Here is a 13134-nt window from a genome sequence, read left to right as displayed (position 1 = left end):
ATCTCGTTTTCTAAATTTGGAAATAGCATAGCGGACACAACTAAATTGTGGGGAGGTGTGGTGGAAGGAAGGGATGGATAATATGCTCCTAGATAAACCTTTTATTTTTTTCAACTGGTTATTGCTTTTCAATAGTGGTTTCCTTCTGGTTTGCTTTTCCTATCTTCAATTATAAGGAGCAAGAGCAGAGGTAGGATTCTACTGGTTCAGACAGGTTTGGGTGAACCGGTAGCTCCAACAATCAGCTGGGAGTGAACCGGTTTGCTCCGACGATCAGGTGGGCATGCCCACCCGCCCCTGCGCTTTACTGACCTATATCTTCTCAGCTGATTCGTGCAGCAGAGCAGTTTGCCGCGCCTCAGCTGTGTTACTCCCCAACAGTAACGCGGAAGGTAAGTTTTCATAAAACTGCACATGCATGTGCAGCGCACAATCACTGAATCAGTTGTTAAACCAGCAGGATTCTACCACTGAACAAGATAATTTTTTTTAAAGAATGTGAGATCTAACTCTGAAAAGGAAGCTTCCATTCCACCCACAATGACATGACTTGAAATTCTCCCCAATATTTGAAATGCCTCTTAGGTCTTTCAATGTATAGAAAAAAGTTATTGGATTTAATTCATGACCTGTAGCAACCCTTGACACAAGTTGCTACAGGTATTCCTACAAGTTACTACGGGTAATCCTCAACTTACAATTATTCATTTAGTGACAGTTTGGAGTTATAATGATGCTGAAAAAGTGACTTATGACTACAGGTTGACCTCAATTTACAGCTGTTAACTTAATGACCATTCGAAGTTACAACGGAATTGGAAAAAGTCACTTATGACTTGGAGAGCCTTGGTAGTACAGTGGTTTAATGCACCCTGTTATTAACACAGCTGCCTGCAATTTCTGCAGGTTCGAATCTTACCAGGCTCAAGGTTGACTCAGCCTTCCATCCTTTCTAAGGTAGGTTAAATGAGGACCCAGTTTGTGGGGGCAATAAGCTGACTTTGTATAAATATACAAAAGTATGAAGGCTATTGCTTAACGCATTGTAAGCCGCCCTGAGTCTCCGGAGAAGGGCGGCATATAAATCAAATTAAAAAAAAAAAAAAAGTGCCAGAGCCCACTGTAACAACATCACCAAAAAGGCATTAAGAGTTATAAACCTAATCTTGTGTAGCTTCTTCTCTGGTAATATTACACTACTAACCAGAGCATACAAAACATTTGCTAGACCAATTCTCGAATACAGCTCATCTGTCTGGAACCCGCACTGCCTATCGGACATTAATACAACTGAGCGTGTCCAGAAATATTTCACAAGAAGAGTTCTCCACTCCTCTGCTCACAACAAAATAACTTATGCCACCAGACTTGAAATTCTGGGCTTAGAAAACTTAGAACTATGCCGCCTTCGGAATGACCTAAGCATGGCTCATAAAATTATCTGCTACCATGTCCTACCGGTCAATGACTACTTCAGCTTCAACCACAACAATACATGAGCACACAATAGATAGAAATTTAAAGTGAACTGCTCCAAACTCGATTGCAGAAAATATGACTTCAGCAACAGAGTGGTCAATGCCTGGAATGAACTACCTGACTCTGTGGTTTCATCCCAAAACCCTCAAAATTTTGACCTGTCTACTGTTGACCTCACCCCATTCCTAAGAGGTCTGTAAGGGGCGTGCATAAGAGCACCAGCGTGCCTACCGTCCATGTCCTACTGTCCCTGTTTATTGTATTAATTTTATGCATTCAGTTCATGCTTATACTTATATATATTATCTAATACGTACTTGACAAATAAATAAATAAATAAAGTCAACAATTGGATCAGACATCTGCAGAGTAGAAGCCCTGTCAATCAACTGTTTGACAATTTGGATAGTCAGGTTAGAGTTGGAAGATTTGGTGATTTTGCATGGGAGACAATGGCAGTACTGGTCCAATGCCTCCCTGAAATGATGATGTTGTTGATGATGACATACTTGGCCAGATCAGTGTCTTCTCTTCCCTTAAGCATCTGCAGTAATCAATGAGCTGCCTGCTTCTCACACAATGCCATGTGTGTAGGCATTCTTGGAAAGATGCTGAATGACAGAGTAGTGTCTTTGTGGCTTGTGTGGATGATTGGTTTGCATTCTGTGACACTCAACTGGCCTACCATATGGAAACAGTAATCTCACCTTGCATTTGCAATAGTCAGATCTAAAGGAACTAGAGCAGAGTTTTTCAAAAAACACTTTTAAGAGAATTGGAATTCAACTCCCAGGATTCCCCAGTCAGCATGCCCGCTGGGGTATTCTAAGAGTTGAAATCCACACCGCTTAAAGTTTCCAAAGTTTAAAAACATTGAACTAGAGTGTGCAGTATTTCCACCTACAATCTTTTAAAACGTCTTCCCAAAATTATATGAATGTACATGACAATTTTAGATCAAAACAAATAGAACAAGACCAAATCATGTGAGTTAAAGATAGTTCCATTTTATTACATCATCAACTTAAAAAGTCTGTTGTCCATCCTTTTTAAAATATTCTTTGGGGGTCCAATAGAACCAAAATAATATTTACTGCTGAATTACTTTCATTTTTAAATGATCAGTAATTGCATGTTTCATATTTTAAAGACCAAGACCCATTGATTCACAATTGGATGTTATAATTCTTCCTTTTACCAATCAAATAAATAACTAACGCTAACTTCCATTTCACTTTTTAATAACATTTGATTGACTTTTATGTTTTCATTCAAGTGCAACATCCCTTAAAGAAGCTAAAATAGCCGACAGTTTAGAGCAGGGGTGTCAAACTCAAGGCCTGTCAGGGCATTGATTAATCCCATGTTTGGCTCTGGGACAATCACCCTGATTTAATTAGAGGATGGATCGAGGCTTCCTCCAAGTTGCAATATTCTGAAAAGAAAACCCGAAGAAAAGTTCTCTAATAAAACTTATTTATTTGTTATAAAGAAAATAAAACACCTCACTAACTAAGAAAAGTAATTGCTACATTTTGAAATAGTTCTTGCCAGCTATTTCTCAGCCGGACCTTTCTGGCAAGAGAACAAAGGAAAAAATGTGTGAAAGGAATGTGGGTGGATGGACATGCGTAGTAGCTTTTGATAACAATTCTTGGCAAGGTATGGAAAGTCTGATAGTCCAGAAATATGAGCTCAGCTGGTAAATAAAATAACACAGTGACAAGGCCCGTGGGCTGGATCAGGCCTGCGAGTTGCTTAAATCCAGTCCATGGGGCCGGCCAGAAAATATCAAAGGACCAGCCCACAGTGCCTCTGCTGGCTAAAAAGGGCCGTGGGAGGGGGCGCCCCTCGTTTTCACCCTCCATGGCCTCCTGTAACACTCTACTGGCCAAAAACAAGCTGAAAACAGGGGCAAAAATGGGCTGTACGGGGCCCATTTTTGGCCAGGAGAGTGCGGCAAGAGGCCAAGGAGGGCAAAAACAAAGCACAGGGGGCTGTGTGTGAACACCCATGCCCCGTTTTGGCCAGCAGAGTGCTGCGGGAGCCAGAGTTCCCATCTCCCCCCACCACCCCACCGATACCCTCTCTCCTGCCAGCCCACGGAGGAGAACTACAATGCTGATCTGGCCCACTAAGAAATCCAGTTTGACACCCCTGGTTTTGAGATTGTTAAAATATCTGGGCCAGCCATACCATTTAGCTAATATTTCTTACAAGTTTTCTTTTCTTTCTTTCTTTTTTTTTTGATTTTAAAAAGCAAAACTTTATTCATTCTTAAAAAAAACATTTAAAACATACAAAAGCTTGATTAAGTTAAAAGTTAACTTAATCAAGAAACAAATTTGACACCCCTGGTTTAGAGATTGTTAAAATATCTGGGCCAGCCATACCACTTAGCTAATATTTCTCACAAGTTTTCATTGTATATATTGCCAGGCATGTACGGAAGGCAAATCAATCTCCCCAAATCTTTGAAATAACCATTAAGGATGAACTAGTTTAAAGCCTTAATCCCTTGCTTAGTTCAACCACTTCAATGAAACATCTTTCCTGCTATATTCAGGTTTGAGTTATACTGCGGTATCAACTCTTCTTGTATTCCAGGATCAAAATGCAACTGCTAGCCTATTAACAATCACAAATGCCTAGCAGCTTGCAGGGCAGGAAATAAAGATCCTGATTTAATACACCCAGATTCTAAGGCCTGCCAAGATTTCAAAAGCGTTACACATTTGCTTTTTAAATGGGATGAGAGAGGAAAGTAATCATAATGAGTGATTTCTTCTTTAGAAAAATATAGATGTTTAACATGATGACATAGTTGAAAATCTGGTCAGGTTAAAGCTGCCACCTTCATAAAATATCTACAGTTTGGCCAAAGATATCCTTAGCATGCCATGAAATATTATTTATCTGTACGAAATATCTGATCGGAATTAATATTGAGTCCTTTTCAAGACAGGCATTAAGCTACCTATGAATGAATATATACTGATTAAAATAAATAATTTTGACGGTTAAGTTGTATTCACTGAAATTACATTTGTACATTTAAACATATTTAATTCAACATACTGAGGTAAACTTTGGGAAATATGTTAACCCAATAGGCAATGGCATATAACACCAATTTGTATTCAGTGACAGTTACTGCCATACCTTTAATATATGAGACTGTCTAATGAAGAGGCTTATAGCAATAGCACTTAGACTTACTGTGTATACCATTTCACAGTTCTTTACAGCCCTTTCTAAGCAGTTTTACAGAGTTGGCATATCACCCCCCCACCTCCAACAATCTGGGTCCTCAGGAGGATGGAAGCTGAGTAACTTTGAGCCAGTCAGGATCAAAGGCATCGAACTCCTGGCAGTGTGAGCAGAGTTAGCCTGCAATATTGCATTCTAACCACTGCGCCACCAATGGTTCAAGAACTACACTGAAAATTAAGGATAATGAGGGACATTGTTTTTTAAGTACCATGAGGTAACTTAGAATAGAATAACAGATTTGGAAGGGACCTTGGAGGTCTTCTAGTCCAACCCCCTGCTTAGGCAGGAAACCCTACACCACTTCAGACAAATGATTATCCAACATCTTCTTAAAAACTTCCAGTGTTGGAGCATTCACAACTTCTGGAGGCAAGTTGTTCCACTGATTAATTGTTCTAACTGTCAGGAAATTTCTCCTTAGTTCTGAATTGCTTCTCTCCTTGATTAGTTTCCACTTAAGCGCGCTGGAGCTGAACTACAGCAACGCTTGCGTGCCCACAGATATGGCTCCACATGCCACCTATGGCACACATGCCATAGATTCGCCATCACGGCCCTATACCATTTCAGACAAATAGTTGGAAATTTTAAAGAATTTAAAAATTTGGTTTTAAATTTTAAATTTGATAATTTTAAAAAATATATCTAATTTTAAAGAAGGGGTAATTGAAACTGGAGGACCACTGAGTACATAGTAGCCTTCCTGGTCTTTATTTAGCTAACTCCTGAAGAGTATTAAAATTCCCGTTAAGAAATAATATCCAAGCACAAACAGTAAATTACTCTGTGTCAATGCTTACTAGAGTTGCAAATAAGTTAGAACCAATATTTATATTTTGCCTAATATAACTTAATCCCATTTGCTATCAATATTCTCGTCTCATATTATATTCTTTATCCTCTCTAACGTACGCTGGTGGCAACATCTTTTAAAAACGGTGACAGATTCAAAAGCTAATAAATTATTCTGCTTTGCAAGCACAGGAATTACACTGAGATATGATTGTTAATGAGCTTTTCAAAGGATTGATTCTGTCTGACTGATAGACCTTCAGCCTCTCTTCCATTTCCTGGAAGAATGAGTTAAGTTAGTAATCATCCAGCAAGAAGGCAGCCTTTGAAGGAAGACTTGCCTTGCTCTTCTTAAAGAGGCTGCTTATTAATGAAGTCATCGCTGATCTTCATAAGTGGGAACCAATTTTATGTGGAGACAATAGGAAAAAAAGGTGAAAGAAAAAGAAAAGCCCATTAGCTTTGATGTAGTCTCACATCTTCCAGGATTTTGAGTGCCCTTTTCTGGATCGGTAGCTTCAAATCTTGTCAAAGAATATGTTCCTGGGCTGGAAGACTTGGGTGTGTACAGAAAGGGTAATTAGTGACAAAATACATCAATTACAATAGCACTTAAGCCTATATACCCACCCCATAGTTTTTTACAGCATTCTCTGGGTAGTTTGCAATGTAAGCAATTATTTTGCATATTGCCCCCAATAATCCTGGTCTCGATTTTACTGACCTCAGAAGGATGGAAGGCCGACTGAACCTTGAGCTGGTCAGAATCGAACTCTGGGCTACAGGCAGAGTTTGCCTGCAATACTGCACTTTAATCCCTGCACCAACAGGACTCCTCATCAAATGATAAGGAAGTGGTGTATTATTTCCTGAGATCACTTAGATCCAAGAGAAGAGAGCCAGGTTAGTCCAGTGGTTAAGGCAGCAGGCTAGAAACTGGGAGAATTTCCACTATCTAATTGTTCTAACTGTCAGGAAGTTTCTCCTTAGTTCTAGGCTGCTTCTCCCCTTGATTAATTTCCACCCATTGCTTGTTGTGCCTTAGCAATGAAACTGTACTAGGTGATTTTGGGCCAGTCTCAGCTCTTGACATCACACTCAGGTGACAAGCTGGTGGGTTAGTTCCTGTTGCAACCTTCTAATAACCAGTCATTAACAGCTTACCCCTTTCTCCTTGCTATGGACCAGTAGCTTCTTTGGTTTCCCTTTTACCTCTAACATGAAAACCTGGAGATACTACTAATACTAATACTAATTCTAATACTAATACTAATACTAATACTAATACTAATACTAATACTAATACTAATACTAATACTAATACAAGTACGTTGATATTCCTATAGCTCTTTGACTGCTGGTGAAATTTTGTATGTGGATGAAAAATGATGCCATATTAATTTCTTTGCAATATTTCTTACCTAGGATGGCAATATTCTTTTTCAACATTGTCCACACTCTCTATGCCTCCAGGCTGTCATCTGGCACTCAAGATGTGCCCTCAATCTTAGAAATGCACCACCTGACATCAGTGGTGGGATTCAGCCGGTTCAGTCCGGTTCAGGTGAACCGGTAGTTAAATTGCTGTCTGGCCCCTCCCCTCCCCACCTCTTCCCAGAGTCCCCATGCACCCCATTCTGGCTTCCAGGTAAGTGCAGGGAGGCCTCCAAGGTCCAAAACGAGGCACGGGGGACAGTGTGTCCCCCCCACGACCCATTTATGCTCCTAGGAGGCTGAGAGCTGCCTGTCACACTGCCTGGCCACACCTACCCAGCCGGTCATTAGGGCAGAGAACCAGTTGTTAAATTATTTGAATCCCACCACTTCCTGTCATGTTCCATTGTTTCAAATAACCATCCATTTTCATCTGAATGCCTAAATTGAGATGAGCATTTTAGCAAAATCAGAGTTATTGTGTGCACCCACCTTTCTACTGTGAATATTAGTTGCGGCAGTGCAACATTATCAACTTGAAGCTGCAATCGTTCCATTTGGTGAAGAATGCCAGTCCCTAAATCTAATTCCGATAATTTCTTGCAACTGAAGTATAGCAGTAGTAAAACTGAGCACTAATTTGTTAATTATGATGTTACCTAGTTGGGTAATGAAAAAACTGCCAGCAAACAATCAAGAGCACCAAGGATTTCACAGTTTGACCCTCAGCTACAGATATCCTCTTCCTTTGGAACACTAATTTATTTGTAATTTACTATACTGGTTTATAATGAGCATCTCTGAAATTCTGGATTCTGAAAGCTCAGCAAGTTTCTGAAGTTCACACACACAAAAAGAAAGAAAACAGAAGGAACAGTCCAGAAAGATCACCTCCTCCCTCCAGCTAAACTCTCCCTTTATAGTAGAGCTTATTAGTGGCAATGTGCAGGGATGGAACCATTCATTATCTCTTAGTGAGACATATGCCAGCAGAAACTTCCCCATTAATTTAGTTGTCCTGGAAATTAAAGAAGAAGAAGGAGGAGAAGGAGAAGGAGAAGGAGAAGGAGAAGGAGAAGAAGAAGAAGAAGAAGAAGAAGAAGAAGAAGAAGAGGAGGAGGAGGAGGAGGAGGAGGAGGAGGAGGAGGAGGAGGAGGAGGAGGAGGAGGAGTTCATATCTTCAGTAGCAAGGTCTGAATTTGCATAGAATAATAATATACTGTTAAATGATAGTTATTCCTAATGTGTTGGATTTTACAGTGATGGTTAGAAAAGTAGGAAGCAGAAGGTTAACGCTCAAGAGATCCTGATTACTGAAGCTGACATTAAGGAATCCTGAGGAAGAGACTGCTGGTGAACAGTTGTTAGGAAACTTTTCCTGATGTTCAACCAAAACCTAGTGCCTTGTAATTTGAGATCATTATTTCTGTCTTCAGGAAGAACTCTGAACAATTAATTCCACCCTGACTTCTACTTGAAAATCTGAAAACAGCTATCAGCACTCCCCATTGTCTCCTCCATGCTAAGCATAACCAATAGCAATATCAGTTAGTACTAGTAGTAGTTATAAAATAATAGTAGTTAGTACTTACATAGTGTTTCATAGTGCTTTACAGCCCTCTCTAACTGGTTTACAGAGTCAGCATATTGCCCCCAGCAATCTGGCTCCTCATTTTACCAATTTCAGAAGGATAGAAGGCGTCAACCTTGAGCCAGTTGGGATCAAACTCCTGGCTGTGGTCAGAGTTAGCCTGCAATATTGCATTCAGACTGCATTTTTTTTTACAGTTGCATCACATCATCTTTATTTATTTTATTTGTCAAGCATGTATAAGATAACAAATATAAGTATAAACATGATTATGAATATATGAAATGGACGTGAATAAATGGGGACAGTAGGACAGGGACAGTGGGCACATTGGTGCACTTATGCACACCCTTACAGACCTCTTAGGAATGGGGTGAGGTCAACAATAGACAGTCTAAGGTTAAAGTTGTGGGGGTTTGGGGATGAAACCACAGAGTCAGGTAGTGCATTCCAGGCAATGACCACTCTGTTGCTCAAGTCGTATTTTCTGTTTGGAGCAGTTTACCTTAAGTTTGTATCTATTGTGTGCTCATATATTGTTGTGGTTGAAGCTGAAGTAGTCATTGAAAGGTAGGACGTTGTAGCAGATAATTTTGTGTACCACTCTTAGGTCAGACTGAAGGCGGCGTAGTTCTAAATTGTCTAAGCCCAAAATTTGAAGACTGGTGGCATAAGGCATTCTGTTGTGAGCAGAGGAGTGGAGGACTCTTCTTGTGAAATATCTCTGGACTCGCTCAATTATATTTATGTCTAATATGCAGTGTGGGTTTCAGACAGATGAGCTGTATTGGAGAATTGGTCTAGCAAATGTTTTGTATGCTCTAGTTAGCAGTGCAATATTAGCAGAGAAGAAGCTACGCAAGATTAGGTTAACAGCTCTTAATGCCTTTTTGGCAATGCTGTTACAGTTGTTATGAACCACCAAAACATCCAGATAATTTTCACATGTACTATTGTTCTGCACGTTTTCCATTTCTGATCCATTATGCCTTCGGTTGTTTTTCTTACCTAAAGGAACTTACGTTGTTGCTGCCGAAATTAATCTGCTCTTTGTTCCAGCTTGCCAAGACTGCTGAGGATCTTGATACTCTAATATATTTGTTCTCTCCTCATCTTTCTATCACCTGCAGACTTGGTTATCAAATTTTCTAACCCCTCCTCCAAGTGGTTTCTAGATATCTTGAACAGACTTTTCCCTTTGATCCAATCTGCATGTTGAGAAAAAGTCAGATATTAAAAACTGACTTCCCCCCCCCTTTTTTTTTTTTGCCCTGCACCTACTACTAAACATTCTGCTTTGTGGGCATTTTTTGAAGCAAAAATTGCGTCACTTACAGCCAAACCAATAAAGCTGTCTGCTTTTATTTTGAAAAGCTTATTTGGAGAAACCGACTGAGAGAAGCTAACATTCATGTGTTAAAGAGCATGTCCAATAATGTTAATTCAATTGCTCTTTTTTTTACAATTTCCCTTTCGAGTTTGACAACGAAGCTGCCTTATATAAACGAAGATGCATCTTGTATGCTAATTAATATCATTGAGGTATAATCAAGGCATTTATAGCTAAGACTGTAGTGCACTGGCCCATGTTCCTCCCCAGACTCCTCACTGTCCGACTCCGCTGCCAGCTCCACAGGCTGCTGGCGGACCACAACACTGAAGTGGACTGCCTTGTCAATGGAATAGTCTCTCTGCCATCCTCCGATTATCTTTTGAACAGAACCAAAAGCCAGGGGCAATTGACTGGAGCCATGCATCATCATCTACAAAAGGAACAGCAGGAAAGAAGAGTTAAGGAGCAAGTAGGAGGGCTGCAAATGGCAGCCTTTAAATCAGCGCTAAATGATGGCAGCAGGAAGCCAAAGCATGGGGATTCTGGGAAGCAGGTGCTCGGATGTTCAGCCTAAGCTTCATTATACATAATGGCTGGCTTGCAGGCATCTGGCAATAAATGGTGCTCCAGGACAGTTGGTATAGGAAAGGGCTATCCAAAACATGTTTATTAATGCAGTGCAGCTACAAAAAGAAGGGATATTAAAAGAATGAGAAATCTGGTGCGGCAAGATTGAGAAAAGCAAGTATCTCCCTTCCCAAGATACTTACAGTATTTCAGAAGCCCCAAGAGAATGAGTCCTAATAATGTTGCATTCCTTGGCAATTTTGCTTGGCAAATGTGGCTGTTCATTTGAATGGCATTTCAAATGACTTACTCAGATTGTTCTTATGCTAGTCCTGTAATGTAATTTCATGACTACTATATCTATATCTATGTATTTTGATCTGTCGATTGAAAGATCGGCAGTTCAGCGGTTCGAATCCCTAGTGCCGTGTAACGGGGTGAGCTCCCGTTACTTGTCCCAGCTTCTGCCAACCTATCAGTTCGAAAGCAGGTAAAAAAAATGCAAGTAGAAAAATAGGGACTACCTTTGGTGGGAAGGTAACAGCATTCCGTGTGCCTTTGGTGTTGAGTCATGCCGGCCACATGACCACGGAGACGTCTTCGGACAGCGCTGGCTCTTTGGCTTTGAAATGGAGATAAGCACCGCCCCCTAGAGTCGGGAACGACTTTTACCTTTTATATCTGGGCTACAGAATTGTCAATGGCCACAAGGTGGCAGCAAACACAATCTTCTTCTTTGGCATCTAATGGATATCCAGATTTTAACAACTCAGATATTTAATGAAAATGATGCAGAGTCACAGTATATTATAATCTCACAGGATAATCAAAGTTACTATGATTAATTAGTCTATACATTCATGTTAGATTAATGTATAAATATACATGTTTTAGATCATGATACAGTACGCATAGAAATATATTATACCTCAGTTTCATAATGTAGCAAAATGAACTGGTGGTTTCATCAATATAAATACTTTGATATTTGCATATATGGCAAATCCTGGTTAGAAATAATTATTTTGATGCTACCTAAAGAAAACGTGTATATCTTATATAAATTAACCTTGCTATATCATAACCTGTTTTTATGATGCTGTCACATAAACTGGCTGTTCCACAGTATACATTTGTGGCAGGCCTTGAGGAAAATAAATCTTTTAATTTGTGCTTCTAAAAGAAAGCCTGTATATGTTATATCAATCCCATAATTGGTTTCAAAATTATTAGAGCCTGAAATATGTCTAGATGTCTGTTATGACATTCACAGACTCCAAATCTAAATAAAATTTCCTTTTAACAATTGGCTAAAGACCTTGAGCAAGAAAATTGATTTTTTTCTAGATCTTGTGTGAGAATTCATGAAATGCTGGAGATTAAGAGCACCAAAATTTTGTGCTGTTTTGAGTTTTGGGCTAATTTTTTAAAATGCTGCCATTGCATAAACTTTTATGAGATGAGTGTCCATATAAATTTGATTAGGAAAACTAAAAGAGATTGATAATTCCCTCTCCACATTTATTCTTCACACTGTATCAGGGGTGAAATTCAGCTGGTTCTATCCAGCTCGGCTGAAACGGTAGCGGTAGCTGGAGGCTCCGCCCACCTGCGCAGATGCCATGACGATTTTTGGTGACGATTTCAGCCTCTGTGCACGTGCAGAAAGCTTTGCGCATGTATGGATGGCACGCTCACATTTGCGAACCAGGAGGTAAGTGAATTTCACCCTTGCACTATATGTACTAGGTTCAGATTTCAGTTGAGCTCAAAACAAGATTCCTTACAAATTACAGTGTTACCCCCAAAACAAACCATTATGGACTTGTGTGATATGTTATAAGGAATCATACATGCGATGTGATTTCTCCTGAAATTTAAATTCACTAAGCACTTTTCTACTGATCCTAACCTAGGGAGAGAATGAGGAGTTATCAGCCTTGCAACATAGTCCAGACAAGAAACATGCCCAGATGAACTAATTCTACTTTATTGTATGGTTACATTAACAGAATCTTGCAAGATTGAGAATACATTCCTCCTCTGTTGCCTTTATAGGACAAGAAACTAGAGACAGTCCCTTCTGAGCCATTTTCCACATACACACACATCTGCTATGGGCCACGTCGCCTCTTATTGCTCTTTTCTCTGCCTTCCAAGGTCATTCTCACATACAATTACATCTGGTAATAGTTGTGGGACAGACAAAACAAACTGCTTCCTTTCTTGAGACAGACAAGTCCAGAAGTACCGTCGACTTGAATTAAGCTTATAGGGGAATAAACTTTCAGTCCCGGACTAGATTAATTCGCGGCCCTTCCTTGCATCTTCTTTTGCGAGTGAATCACTGTCAGGAATATCACTGATGGAAATCACTTTATGAATTGGTTCAGCAATCATTTCCAGAATACCCTCTTTTCCTTTCATCTTGATGTTTTTTTGTTGTTCACTGATACAATCAATGGGAAAAATAATTATAAACACAGGCCTGGGTTGTTGTTTTTTTGTAAAAGGCCTCATTATTAGGATAATAGACTTTAGGTAAAAACAATCAAAAGATGTGTGAGCTTTTCCCCAGACAGTCTAGAAAGAAATGGAAAACAAATTCAATTAAAATAACATTCAACCTTTTTGTTCCTTCTGAGATATGATTTCTCCGAGGCAG

General features: G+C 39.7%; 1 long non-coding RNA gene across 1 annotated transcript in view; it reads left to right on the top strand.

The window, feature by feature from the left end:
• Positions 1–291: 291 nt before the first annotated feature.
• LOC132709701 (uncharacterized) overlaps positions 292–13134 on the top strand; it is a 47379-nt gene continuing 34536 nt past the window's right edge. The window contains exon 1 of the long non-coding RNA XR_015731975.1: positions 292–392. This is a non-coding gene — a long non-coding RNA (uncharacterized LOC132709701). The remainder of the gene's footprint in view (positions 393–13134) is intronic.

Source organism: Pantherophis guttatus, chromosome 2 (assembly GCF_059756535.1).
Source record: "Pantherophis guttatus breed Tessera chromosome 2, ASM5975653v1, whole genome shotgun sequence".
Classification (NCBI taxonomy): Eukaryota; Metazoa; Chordata; class Lepidosauria; order Squamata; family Colubridae; genus Pantherophis; species Pantherophis guttatus.
The sequence above is the reverse complement of the archived record's forward strand: the minus strand, read 5'-3'. Positions and strand labels throughout refer to the sequence as shown.